General features: G+C 42.3%; 1 protein-coding gene across 1 annotated transcript in view; it reads left to right on the top strand.

The window, feature by feature from the left end:
• The window catches only part of POLN (DNA polymerase nu), a 130,955-nt gene that overhangs the window by 35,284 nt on the left and 81,277 nt on the right, over positions 1–14,394 (top strand).

The raw sequence follows: 14,394 nt of genomic DNA, 5'->3' as shown, positions 1-14,394 counted from the left end.
TTTGTTTCGCAGGCATTCACCCTGGGCAGGTTCAGGTTGAGAGTTGTGACCTGCTTTCCATGAGCTGTGATATCAGTGTGTGTTCAGTTTCCAAGACCTTTGCAGTGCCATCCACATAGTCCCGATAACGGCCAGCCTGGGGATCCAGCCATGGTTTATCTGTTGGGTCAGTTCTCAAAGTCTTTGATATACTGTTGAGGATGATATCTACACGTGTGCAGCTTGAGGCTGAACCCAGCGGTTTATAAGTAATGCTATGGTGTCCTTTTCCCACGGTCCTCCTTCTCCGTGGTCTCCCTAGTTAATTTCTGGTTCTTTGGCACTCCCTTCAGCCAAAACTGGAGGCTTTTATAATCTTATTCTGCTGCTCACTTCATGCCACTGGCCCTATGACTGGGACCAAGAAGAAGAAATGATGACTTTATTGCCTGTTGGGTAGGGCTTCAAATTCTGATCTGCTTCTCCAGTCTGCCTGCAGCTATTAATTTATCAGACCTTCAAATTGCTGCCCTATGCATCCTGTCCAAGCTCTGCAGCTGTATTCAGTAGCAGTGTGCTTACGGTATCTTACCAGGAATGGACCTCCATCTTTTAACAGCTTTACTTAGGTGTAGTTGGCGTACAACAAATTTCACATATTACAAACAATTTGATAAGTTTTGATGTATGTATATGACCGTGAAAGCACCATCACGATCAACACATCCAATGACCGTATCCATGACCCCCAAAAGTACCCTCGTGTCCCTTTGTAATTTCCCCTCCTCCCATCCCGACCTTCACCCATGTCCTCAGGCAACTGCTGGCTTGCTTTTTGTTACTATAGATTAGTTTGCATTTTCTGGACATTTATATAAGTGGAGTCACATGGTCTATATTCTTTTTCGTCTGGTGGTTTCTTTCACTCTGCATTCTTTTGAGATCAGCCATGTTATTCTGTATTTCAGTAGCTCATCCCTTTTTCTTGCTGAGTAGTATTTCATCGAATCTGAGCACTAGTTTGTACATTCACCTGTTGATCAAGATTTGAGCTGTTTCCAGTTTTAAGTTCTTATCTAGTTTGGGTTATTACTATGCACACTCGTGTATAGTCCTTGTGTGGACATAGAGTTTCTTTTCTCTTGGAGGGGTGGAACAGCTGGGTCATATGGTAGGTGTCTGTTTTACTTTGTAAGAAACTGCCTGCCAGAATGTTTTCCAAAGTGGTGGCACCATTTCCCGTTCCCACCAGCCACGTGAGAGTTCTGTTTCCTTCATGTCCCTCCAGGACTCGGCACGGTCAGTCTGCTTGATTTCAGCCATTCTCAAATGGTGGTGTGTCAATGTGATTTTAATCGCCTGGCCCTAATGACTGGATGTTAACCAGTCTCCCATGTGTTTATTTGGCATTTATTTTTCTTGTTCAAGAAGCATCTAGTGAAATCCTCTGCATGTCTTTTAGGGATTGTGACTTTCTTATCATTGAGTTTTGAAGGTTCTTTATATATTCCAGATATGAAGCCATTCTCAGATACATACTTTGCAAATTATTTTCAGTCTGTGCTTTGTCTTTTCATTCTTTGGACACTGTCTTTTGAAGAACAGAAGTTTTACATTTTAACAAACTCTGATTTTTCTGTGTATTTTTGTATGGATCATGTGTTCACTGTTGCATCTCATAAATCTTTGCCTAAACCAAGATCAAGATTTTACCCCATTTCCTTCTAGAAGTTTTAGTTTCTGGTTTCACATTTAGATATATGACTCATTTGGTGTCATGCGGATAAGAAATGCATTTGTATTTCTTATAGTTGGGTCAGCTGTTGATGAACCCTTTCAGCACTTGTAGGTCTGAAAATGCCTTTACTTCACCTTTGTTTTTGAAGGTATGTGTGGGGGGGGGTATAAAGTTCTCAGTTGAAAATTGTTTCTTTCAGTGTTTTGAAGATGTTCCTTTACTCTCTTCTCACATTGTTTCTAAGAAATGTGTATCATCACTGTCTTTGTTTCTCTACACATAATGTGCCTTGTTTTGTGGTTGTGTTTAGCTTTTTCTCTTAATCACTAGTTTTGAGAAATTTAATTATGGTGTACCTTGGTGTAATTGTTTCATGTTTCTCTGGGATTCAGTTGAGTTTCTTGATCTGTGGATTTATAGTGTTTTTTTTTAATTTTTTTAATGTTTATTTATTTTTGAAAGAGAAAGACAGAGTGTGAGCAAGGAAGGGGCAGAGAGAGAGGGAAACACAGAATCAGAAGCAGGCTCCAGGCTTTGAGCTGTCAGCACAGAGCCCAACGTGGGGCTCGAACCCACGAACCGTGAGATCATGACCTGAGTGGAAGTTGAATGCTTAACCAACTGAACCACCCAGGTGCCCCTATAGTGTTTTTTTTAATTTTTTTTTTTAACGTTTATTTATTTTTGAGACAGAGAGACAGAGCATGAACGGGGGAGGGTCAGAGAGAGAGGGAGACACAGAATCTGAAACAGGCTCCAGGCTCTGAGCAGTCAGCACAGAGCCCGATGCGGGGTTCGAACTCACATACTGCGAGATCGTGACCTGAGCCGAAGTCGGACGCTTAATCGACTGAGCCACCCAGGCGCCCCAATATAGTGTTTTTTTTAAATCAAATTGGAATATCATTGGTATTACATACTCACATACTTTTTATGTCCCTTCTCTTCTTTTTTTGAAACTCCAGATGTAATTACATATCTTAGATCACTTGAATTTGCCCCACAGCTCACTGAAACTCATTTTTCTTCTTCTTTTTTTAAAATTTTTTTCCTGTTTAAATTTGGGAAGTTTCTTTTACTGTGTCCTGTAATTCACTAATCTTTTCTTTTGTCATGCCAAATATATTGTTAATCTCAATGAGTATATTTTTTATACTAAACATTATAGTTTTCATTTCTAGAAATTCAGTTTGGATATTTTTTATGCCATCTATATCTCTGCTTGGTTTTTTCAATATATTGGAAAATATATTTTTTATATTTTATATATTTTTAATGTCTTTGTCTATAATTTCAACATCTGTGTCCATTAAATGTTAGTTTCAATAGATGATTATTCTCATTATGAGTTCATTTTTTCTGTTTTTTTTTTGTATGCCTGGTAATCTTTGCCTAGATTTTTCATTGTTGGGTGATGGACCTTTTTGTATTCTTGTAAATATTCCTGAGCTTTGTTGTGGACAAGTTAAGCTACCTGGAAAAAGTCTGATCCTTTCTGGTCTTGCTTTTATGATTTGTTAGGCATCTAGCAGCTAATTATTCCCCACTCCTGAGGAAGGACATTCCTGAGTATCCTACCTATTTGCCCATGAATTCTGAGTTTTCTGAGAAAGGCTGGTGGAGGCAGCAGCTATTCTGGCCCTGTGCTGTTGTGTACTCCCTCTGCGTGACATTTCCTAGCCTTTGGTAGTTTCGTCACATGTACACAGCGATCAGTTCTCTGCTGAATATTCAGCTCTCTCCTGGGTCAGGAAAGGCATGACTTTATGGATTATGTTTCTCAGCTTTCTTGTTAGGTGGGAGCACTTTCTTTACAACTGTGTGCATCTTTAGTGGAAGGACAAGCCCCGTCTGGTAACTTTCATCCACCTCAAACCCTCATTCTCGTGCCCTCTTGGCACTGAGCAGTTCGCTCCTCAGGCCTTGCTTTACCGGAACCTCAGTCTCGTGTTCTCCCGGACAGTCCTTGCACTTGTCGTCATGCTCATTAGGGGATTTCGGTGCTTCTGTTTACCCCGTTAGATGGTAGGTTCCATGGCAACAGGAGCTTTTTCTGCCTCTTTTGCCGCCATGCCCCACGCCTGGCTCCGTACCTGGAATGTGGTGGATACCGAGTACTTGCTGAGTGAACCACTGGGGGTGTGATCCAGTCTTGAGCTGTGTCCCAGCATCTACAGTTATGCGTGTTGGGATCATCATCAGGATTGCCACGTGCTAACAGGGTAGGCCGGCCTCTTCCCCACACTGTGCTGTTGTGCTCTCCGTCCTGGCCATGGGCCGGTCGGGCGGCATTTTGTCTTAATTCTCGCCTTCCTTTGCCTCCGCTGCTCTAGGGTTTTGTGTGTCTCTCTTGGACCTATCGTGTTTTTTACGAAGGCCTCCTCCTGGGAAGGTGCTGAGGACCTTTGTCCTTACTGCACTTGTCAGGGACCACATCTTAGCATTTCTCATCTTCCCAGACCTCCTATCAGCCGTGGCTTCAGACGTCCCTTCTAACATTTCTGTGCCGACAAGGCCAGTTTTTGTCGGCGTCCTCATTTCACTGCTATGCCACCCGTGTACTGGCTCAGAGTTTATCAGCCTTTTGTAATTCAAACTATCTGACCTCATACGTTGTATTTTTGTGAATTCTTTTGTACCCTGAGTCCTCCGTCTTCTTCCAGGTCAGCTGTTAAAAGTTGTTTGAATTTATGGTTTTAAAATGTCTTGTTTGGAAATGTTAGAACCAGGTGTCATTTAGCTCTGGTCCCTTTGTCAGTCTTTCCCCGTTAGTTTCTTTATTTTTCTCCCTGTGTGCCCGATACGGTGTTAGCATGCTTGTGCTAGCTTTTTCGTATGGAACCGAGTTGGAGACAGATTAAGCTTTTGTTGTGTTATGGTTAATGCTTTAAATAATTTGTGATTCCTTGACCCCTCTTGCTTTCCCTTGCCTTCAGGCTACTTTTACCTCTGTTTAGATCCCTTTTCTGCCCCTCGGTCCCTGAACACGTCTTCCTCCAGCCCGGCCTTCTTTGCCTGGTCACTGCCTGCTCCTCTGGCCGCAGCTCAGGGAACATGTCATCACGAAGCCTTCTTCGACAGCCTCCCACTCCCGAAGCTCAGTTGGATGCCCCTCTCCCTATGAAAAAGGTGTGCAGCCAATATAAGGAACATCTTGTGTGTCCGTTGTCCAGCCTAAGAGCTTAAATGTTACTGGGAACGTTTCAAGCTCCTGCTGCCCTTTTCTCAAGTCCATTTCCTCTTCTACCCCAAAGTTAGTGTTTTTTCCGTCCAGTGTAATGTCTGCACGGCACACACATGCACACACACACACTTAAATAATAGATGTATGTATACGTACATGTATGTGTCTGTAAGTATCCCTAAATAATATAAGCTTTATATAAATGGTATCGTATTATACTTACATAGCTTGCTGTTTCCATTCAACACATTTTTGAGATCTATCCACATTGGCAGAAGTAGCACCTGTCCATTTACCTTGGCTACTATATAGTATTTCTCATATAAGTGTACTGGATCACTTTTCTGCAGTTAGAAACAATGCTAAAAAAAACAAAAACAAAAACAGCGCTGTGATGCATGTTCTGAACACGTGCAAAGATTTCTCCCGCACCTCAGTCCTGTTGCCTGGCCGCAGGGGTGCTGGCTGCCGCTCTCCTGACATCACCAAGCCCTCTCGGGTGGGGCGAGGGGCGAGCCCACACCCTCACCTGCAGCCTCGGAGAGTGCTCGCTGCTCCACGGTGCCCACCGCTCCTGGTGCTCCCACACATCTTACTCTCCGCCAGGTTGATGTGTGTGAATTGGTACCTGATTATGGTTTGATATTTGGGGGTTTTTTTTGGTTTCTTCAGTGACTTGCCTGTTTACCCCTTTTGCCCATTTTCAATGGAGTGGTTTGTCTTTTCTTACTAATTTGTAGATTTTCTATATATATTACAGATACTGGTGTTTTGTTCACTTACATAAGTATCTTCTCTCAGTGTGTGTTTGGTGTTTTATGTTGTAGTCAACGAATTTGACTCACAGGTGTTTTCTGTGTTAGTGTCATTAACTTTGTAGTCTCTTCTTTATCATTTTACGCTTTGTGTCTTGTTTAAGGAACCTTTTTCTACATGGAGATCCTAATGATACTCTAATTCTCTGAGTAGTGTTAGGGTTTTGCTTTTTCATGTTGGGTCTGCAACACCCCTGGAATCTTGTGGTTATGTTGGTGTTAGGTAGAGATCGATTACTCTCCATCTGGGAAACTGCTGGTTACAACTGTTGTTACTATAAACTGTTGGAATAACTTTTGGTAATTTGCAGTGCCTTTTTCATACAGGAATTTTGACAGATGCGTGGATCTGCTTCTGGGCTCTCCGTTCTGTGCCCTTGGTCTGTTTGTCTCTTCTCACGTCTTAATTGAAGGTAGTTTCATTAGAGATGTGCGTTCCCAGGTATTCTCAGCTTAAGCTGTAGCATCACTCATTCTCTTGCTATGGTGATTGCCTTCCTTCTACTGTGTGCTCTTTGAGATGTTTCAACATTTTATCCCAGAAGTGAGCTCAGTGTCCACCAGATGATGGGTGGTCACTAAATGTCTTTGAAGTAATGAGTAAGATTGGGCACTGAAATCTTAGTTATTGAGCGCTAAATATAGCCCATGTGTTCTTGGGGGAAGAACATTTTAAGTAAAAATATGTAGCATTAGTTCTTACAACTTGTATTCATTAGGTAAACGAATCTCCAATACTTTATATGTTATGTAAATATTAATTATGTGGAGGTTGTGTTTGATAAACTAGTAATTTTCATAATACTGTAGAATTTTGATGAATATAATAAATGAATTCTTCTAGTCAAGAGAGTCTTCTTAAGAGTATTTTTAATAGTGAATATAGGCACACCTGGGTGGCTAGGTCGGTTGAGCATCTGACTTGATTTCGGCTCTTGTCACGATCTCACGGTTTGTGGGTTTGAGCCCCGAGTCAAGCTCTGCGCTGACAGTATGGAGCCTGCTTGGGATTCTCTCTCTCTTTCTGCCCCTCCCCTGCTCGTGCATGCTCTCTGTCTCAAAATAAATAAACATTAAAACATGTTTATTGAAGAAAGAATATTTTTAATAGTAACTATATATTTTATAGGAGATCCTTTTTATAATTTTTTGAAAACTATAATTTTTTCAAAAGAATATATTTAAAATATCTGATATTTTGAAAAAAGATACTAAGTTCCCTGTGGGCAATTTATCACCACCTGAAGCTCCTAGATGTGAGTGGCAACTCAAGTTTGAAGGACATCTGGGTTGTTTCCAGTTTGGGGCTATTATAAATAAAGCTGCCATAAACATTAATGTATAGATTTTTGTGTGAGCTGAAGTCTCCCTTTCTCTGGGATAAGTGCCTAGGAATGCAATGGCTGAATTCTGTGTGCTAATATGTTTTTTATTGAGGTAAAAGCGGCATACAACATTCTATCAGTTTCAGGCGTACGACATAATAATTCGGTTTTTGTATGCCCTACGAAGTGATCCGCGTAGGGAGTCTGATCACCTCCCGTCACCATATGCTTGACCCCCTTCACCCACTTTATCCCCTCCCCGGCCTCCTCCCCACTGATAATCACCAGTCTGTTCTCTGTATCTATGAGTTTTATTTTGTTTTGGTTTGTTTGCTCATTTGTTTTGGTTTTTAGATTCCACATAGAAGTGAAATCATGGAGTATTTGTCTTCCCTGACTTATTTCACTTACCATAATGCCCTCAGGGTCCATCCATGTGGTCACAAATGGCAGGATTTCCTTCTCTTTGTGGCTCAGTAATGCTCCGCTGTGTGCACACACCACATCTTTATCCACTCATCCATCAGTGGACACTTAGGCTGCTTCCGTATCTTGGCTGCTGTAAATAATGCTGCAGTGAACATAGAGCTGTGTGTGCCTTTTCAGATTCATGATTTTGTTTTCTTCAAGCAAACACCCAGTAGTGCAATTGCTGGGTCGTAGGGTGGTTCTATTTTTACCTTTTTAATTTTTTTTTCAACGTTTTTTATTTATTTTTGGGACAGAGAGAGACAGAGCATGAACGGGGGAGGGTCAGAGAGAGAGGGAGACACAGAATCGGAAACAGGCTCCAGGCTCCGAGCCATCAGCCCAGAGCCTGACGCGGGGCTCGAACTCACGGACCGCGAGATCGTGACCTGGCTGAAGTCGGACGCTTAACCGACTGCGCCACCCAGGCGCCCCTATTTTTACCTTTTTGAGGAACCTCCATACTGCTTTCCTGAGTGGCTGCACCAGTTTGCATTCCCACCAGCAGTGCACAAGTGTTCCTTTTTCCTCCACATCATTGCCCACACACCTTATTTCTTGTCTTTTTTTTATTGTAGACATTCTGACAGGTGAGGTGATGACTCATTGTGGTTCTGATTTGCATTTCCCTGATGACAGGGGTGTTGAGCATCTTTTCATGGGTCTGTTGGCCACCTGTGTGTCTTCTTTGGGAAAATGTCTATTCAGGGCTTCTGCCCATTTTTAATCAGATTGGTGTTTTATATTGAGTTGTTTGAGTTCTTTATTTATTTTGGATATTAACCCCTCATGGGATATATGATTTATAATTTTTTTCCCATTCAGTAGGTTGCCTTTTTTTTTTTTTCTGTGCAGAAGCTTTTTAGTTTGATGTGTTCCCACTTATTTATTTTTGCTTTTGGATTCAGATCAATGTTAAGACTGATGTCAAGGAGCTTACTGCCTGTCTTTTCTTTGAGGAGTTTTATGGTTTTTGGGTCTTACATTCAAGTCTTTAATCCATTTTGAGTTAATTTTTTTGCACAATGTAAGATAGTGGTCTAGATTCATTCTTTTGCATGTGTCTTTCCTAACACCATTTGTTGAAGAGACTGTCTTCTCCCCATAGGATATTCTTGCCTCTTTTGTTGTAAATTAATTGACCATATAATCATGGGTTTATTTCTGGGCTTTCTGTTCTTTCCTGTTGGTCTATGTGTAATGCCAATATGTGCTAATATTTTTAAAGGATTTTTATGTGTATATTCATGAGAAATACAGATCTGTTTTTATGTGGTTTGGATATCAGAATAATACTAGTTTCATGAAGTAGGAAATGTTCCTTCTTCTTGCATTTTCTGTAAGATATTATGTGGAATTTTTGTTAATTCTTCAAATACGAATGTGTGGCTGTGGCTCAGTAGAGCATGTGATTCTTGATCTCAGGGTTGAAGTTTGAACTCCACATTGGGAGTGGAGTTCAAAATCTAAAGAAACAAAATCTTTTGAACAAAATCTAAAGAAAAACTATTCTCTAAATATTTGGTAGAATTTGCTAATAAAATCACTTGGGTCTGGAGTTTTCTTTTGGAGAGTTAAAATTATGAGTTCAATTTTCCCAATATTTATAGGGTTGTTGATATTATCTTGTTTCATACTGGGTAAATTTTAGTTGGTTGTATTTTTTTTAATTGGTCATGCATACATTTGCTTATAGCATTCCCTTACCCTCTAAATGTCTGCAGTAATGGCCCCTTTTTGGTCTAGATAGAGCTTTGTCAGCGTTATTGATATTTTCAGTGAACCAGCTATTTGTTTCATTGGCTTTTCTCTGTTTTCAGTTTTATTGATTTCTGTTCTTTATTCTTTCCTTTCTTCTGCTTAATTTGGGTTTATTTTGCTTTTCTTTTGCTAGGCTCTTGAGATATAATTTTAGATTACTGCTTTAAGACTTTATCTTTTTTCTCATGTATACATCTTTTGTGCTATAAAATTTCCCTCTCCCCCACTGTTCTAACTGTATCCCACAAATTTTGATATGTTGTATTTTGTCAAAGAAAAACTCAGCAGAGTTAAACAGGCAAGGAAGAGCTTATTATTGCAATGGTGGTGGAGGTGGTGGTGGTGGTGCCTGGGTGTCTCAGCTGTAAAGCGTCCAACTTCGGCTCAGGTCATGATCTCGCGGTTTGTGAGTTCAAGCCCCGTGTCGGGCTCTGTGCTGACAGCTCAGAGTCTGGAGCCTGCTTCGGATTCTGTCTCCCCTCTCTCTGCCCATCCCATGCTCATGCTCTGTCTGTCTCTGTCTCTTGATAATACATAAATGTTAAAAAAAAAAAAAAAAGATTATTGCAATAGGGGAGGGAGCTTGAACTCAACTCCAAATACAGCAAGAGCACCTGGGGATTTACAGCCAATGGGGATGTGGATGGGGTCAGTGGGTAAAAAAATACTAAGAGGAACTTGGCCAGGTATGAAGGGTGGGAGGATTCATGCTAAGTTACTTGCTAAACTCAGCCACAGTGTTTTTCTGTGGTATTTGACTGGAGTAGCATGGATATTATCTAAAAATTTTCTGTCAGGGCGCCTGGGTGGTTCAGTCGGTTAAGCGTCAGACTCTTGATTTCGGCTCAGGTCGTGATCTCACGGTTGTGAGATGGAACCCTGTGTCTGACTCTGTGCTGGGCCCCTGCCCTGCTTAAGAGTCTCTCTCCTTCTCCCTCTGCCCCTCCTGCTCAGACTCGCACACTCTCTCACTGTCTCTCAAAAAACAAAAAAAATTCTGTCTTGCTGGGCGATCCCCTTCCTGTCTGTTGGCTGGAGAAGGCAGGCTACTCCCCTCCTGTGCCACCTTGTAGAAGGAGGGGCAGGAACAGAGGGACAGTGCTTACTGAGTGCTTTTCCCCAAGTGTCTACACTGGATGATTAAAATATCGCTAATCCAAGTATTCATTCAAATATGTCCAGTGGCAAACAACAGAAAATCAAACTCAAACTGATCTAAACTATCAGGATATTTCTCAGCTTACCTGACTTGAAGTCCAAGGAAGGGCTCGCTAGCTTCAGGCAAGTTTTGATCTGGCAGCCTAAGTTACACAGGCAGGTCCAGCTTCTGTCCCCCATTTCCCAACTTCTCTTCCTCAGCATCCCGGCAGGTCTTGGTGATACCTGCTTCGTTTCTCCCCAGTGGGGATGACCAGTGTCTCTCCATTGAAAGCAGGAGGAAGCATCTTTCCCAGATCCCCTTAGCAAGCATCTCCTTGCGTCTCTCTTAAGCCCAAGCCACCCTTATTAAACTAGTCATGGTGGCCACAAGATGGCCTCTGTTGGCTGGCTTAAAAGGAGGGGGCCTTAATGAGAATCTGAGTGTCATTTTCTAAGGAAAAAGAAGAGAATACTCGTGGCCCAAATACCCAGTATCTCCACAAGTGACAAGATTATGGGTTTGTTTGTTTGTTTGTTTGTTTTTAGCTATCAGCACAAATAGCAATTACAGATTTTAAACCTACCACATGAGATAAGTTTATTTTAACCAATGTCCCTTTGCATGAACTAACAAAAAGGTAAGGACTGTTTATTTCTTATCTTTTTGTTCTGACAGGAAATGTTCTATTCTGTCTTCCAGCGCACTGGCCATTCTTAGGTTGTTACTCGGTAAAGACTCTTAGGAAATCTGTCTTCCGGCTCAGACTGCACCACCCAATGAAAAGTCTTGCTTTCCCGGGGCACCTGGGTGGCTCAGTTGGTTAAGCATCTCACTTCAACTCAGGTCATGATCTCAAGGTTTGTGAGTTTGAGCCCTGTATCTGTCTCTGTGCTGACAGCTCAGAGCCTGGAGCCTGCTTTGGTTCTCTGTCTCCCTTTCTGTCTGCCCCTCCCCTGCTCACTTGCATGCGCTCTCTCTCTCTCTCTCTCTCTCTCTGTGTCAAAAATAAACATTAAAAAAAAGTATTGCTTTCCCGATACAACATTTAAGCCCTGTTTCATCATTACCTACATAAATTTTAAAGTAGCTAATTTGAAATAATTCTATTCAAGGTCTTCATACTGTTGGCATGTCATTTTTCTGCTCTCCTGATGAATATCTCTCCCACATATCATTTAACTATCAAAATATTTATTAGCAAGATTTTCATAAGTCACATAATTATTGCTAACTCTGCACACTTTTTGAAACCCAAATGAGAATTGTTTTTTATCTCTATAGTTTGTTATTTTAGGGATTAAATATTTCCCCATTTCTATTGACGTAAAAGGAGCAGTCCCCTCATTCTCCGTGGATCACTGCACGGTGGGAAATGGAGCATTCTGGTACTTTCTGTGCACCTCCTTTTTGTTGGGACATCAGCAATTAGAGTAAACTAAGAGCAGGTTCCACTGTATGCAATACATGACACTTCTTTTTTACTGTTTTGTTTTGTTTTGTTTTTTTGGAGAGAGAGAGAGCAAGCAGGGGAGGGGCAGAGAGAGAAGGAGAGAGAATCCCAACCAGGCTCCATGCTGTCAGCACAGAGCCCAACGCAGGGCTCAAACCCACCAACCATGAGGTCATGACCTGAACCGAAGTCAAGAGTCAGACACTTCACCAACTGAGCCACCCAGGCACCTCCCCCCCCCCCGCCTTTTTTTTTTCACTTTTTAGTTAAGTTTCAATTAGTTAATATGCAGTACAATATTGGTTTCAGGAATAGAATTTAGTGACTTATCAGTTACATACAACACCAGGTGCTCATACAAGTGCCCTCCTCAGTACCCATCACCCATCTAGCCCACTCCCACCCATCTTCCCTCCATCAACCCTCAGTTTGTTCTCTATCATTAAGAGTCTCTGGGGCGTCTGGGTGGCTCAGTCGGTTGAGCATTCGACTCTTGATTTCAGGTCAGGTCATGATCCCAGGGTTGTGGGACTGAGCCCCATGTCAGGCTCTCCGTGCTGAGCATGGAGCCTGCTTAAGATTCTGTCTCTCTCCTTTGGCCCCTCCCCTGCTCACACAGTCTCTCTCTTTTTCTCTAAGATAGAAAGAATCTCTTGTGGTCTGTTTCCCTCTCTCCTCTTTGTTTCCCCCCTTCCCTTATGTTCATCTGTTTTCTTTCTTAAATTCCACAGATGAGTGAATTCGTGGTATTTGTCTTTCTCTGATTAACCTCCTTCACTTAGCATGATACCCTCTATCTCCATCCACATCCCTGCAAAGGGCAAGATTTTCTTCTTTTTGTTGGCTGAGTAATATTCCATTGTATACATATACCACACCTTCTTTATCCATACCTCAGTTGATGGACATTTGGGCTCTTTCCATAGTTTGGCTGTTGCTGATAGCACTGCCATAGCCATCAGAGTGCACGGGCCCCTTCAAATCTGTATTTTTGTATCCTTTGGGTAAACATCCAATAGTGCAATTGCGATTACTAGATCTTAGGGTAGCTCTGTTTTTAACTTTTTGAGGACCCTCCACACTGTTCTCCAGAGTGGCTGCACCAGTTTGCATTCCCACCAACAGTGCAAAAGTGTTCCCCTTTCTCCACATCCTCACCAACATCTGTTGTTTCCTGGGTTGTTCATTTTAGCCATTCTGACAGGTGTGAGGCGGTATCTCATTGTGGTTCTTGTTTGCATTTCCCTGATTCTGAGTGATGTTGAGCATATTTTCATGTGTCTGTTAACCATCTGGATGTCTTCTTTGGAAGAGTGTCAATTCATGTCTTCTGCCCATTTCTTAACTGGGTTATTTGGTTTTGGGGGGTGTTGAGTTTGATGAGTTCTTTATAGATTTTGGAATCTATCCCTTTATCAGAAATGTCATTTGCAAAAATCTTCTCCTATTGCTAGGCTGCCTTTAACTTTTGTTGATTGTTTCCTTCACTATGCAGAACAAACAACCCTAAAATTTGTATGGAACCACAAAAGACCCCAAATAGAGAAAGCAGTTCTCAAAAAGAAATACAAAACTGGACGTATCATGATTCCAGACTTCAAGCTGTATTACAAAGCTGTATCATCAAGGCAGTATGGTACTGGCACAAAAACAGACACATAGATCAAGGGAACATAATAGAAAACTCAGAAATGAACCCATCAACATATGGCCAACTAATCTTTGACAAAGCAGGAGAGAATATCCAATGGAAAAAAGACCGTCTCTTCAGCAAATGGTTTGGGAAAACTGGACAGTGAGATGCAGAAGAATGAACCTGGACCATTTTCTTACACCAGACACACAAAAATAAACCCAAACCCAAAATGGATGAAAGACCATATACTTATCACAGTCCTAGAGGAGAACACAGGCAGCAACCTCTTTGACCTCAGCCACAGCAACTTGTTACTAGATACGCTGACAGAGGCAAAGGAAACAAAAGCAAGCATGACTATTAGGACCTCATCGGGGTGTTTTTATTTTATTCAATTTGATCCTTTAAAGTGCTTTGTGACCTCCTAAGGAATCACGACCCACAGCTAAACGGGCCACCAGGGTCAAATAGCAGGCAGGGAGGGCACCTGCTGGGCATCTCCACTCTACCCACACTGCCCGACTCACTCTGCCTTCCTCCTGGCTTGCATGGCCCTCCTGTGTTCGGCTCCCTCTCCTGTCTGTTGCATCTGCCACCTGGAGGCTTACTCCCTTTCCTCTCTCCCTGTGGCTGCGGTGCTCCTCCTCCTGTTCTGAGCCCCCTTCAGCTCCCACCCACGTGCTCGCGGTCCTCAAACCTCTCCCTCCATTCAGCTTCCCTTCAGGCCTCTCAAGAGAAAAGTCACAGTGATTTCATCCTTTTATGCCAAATCTGGCTCAGTTCTCCTGGTCACTGAGATGGGAGCCCTGCCTTTTCTAGCGGCTCACCAAGGCCTGTGGGGTCTGCCTCCCGGGCCTTGCTGTCCCCTGCCCTTCTCATCCTGCTCGCCTCCGCTGT

Source organism: Panthera onca, chromosome B1 (assembly GCF_046562875.1).
Source record: "Panthera onca isolate mPanOnc1 chromosome B1, mPanOnc1 haplotype 2, whole genome shotgun sequence".
Taxonomy (NCBI): Eukaryota; Metazoa; Chordata; class Mammalia; order Carnivora; family Felidae; genus Panthera; species Panthera onca.
This window is presented reverse-complemented; position numbering and strand designations above follow the sequence as displayed.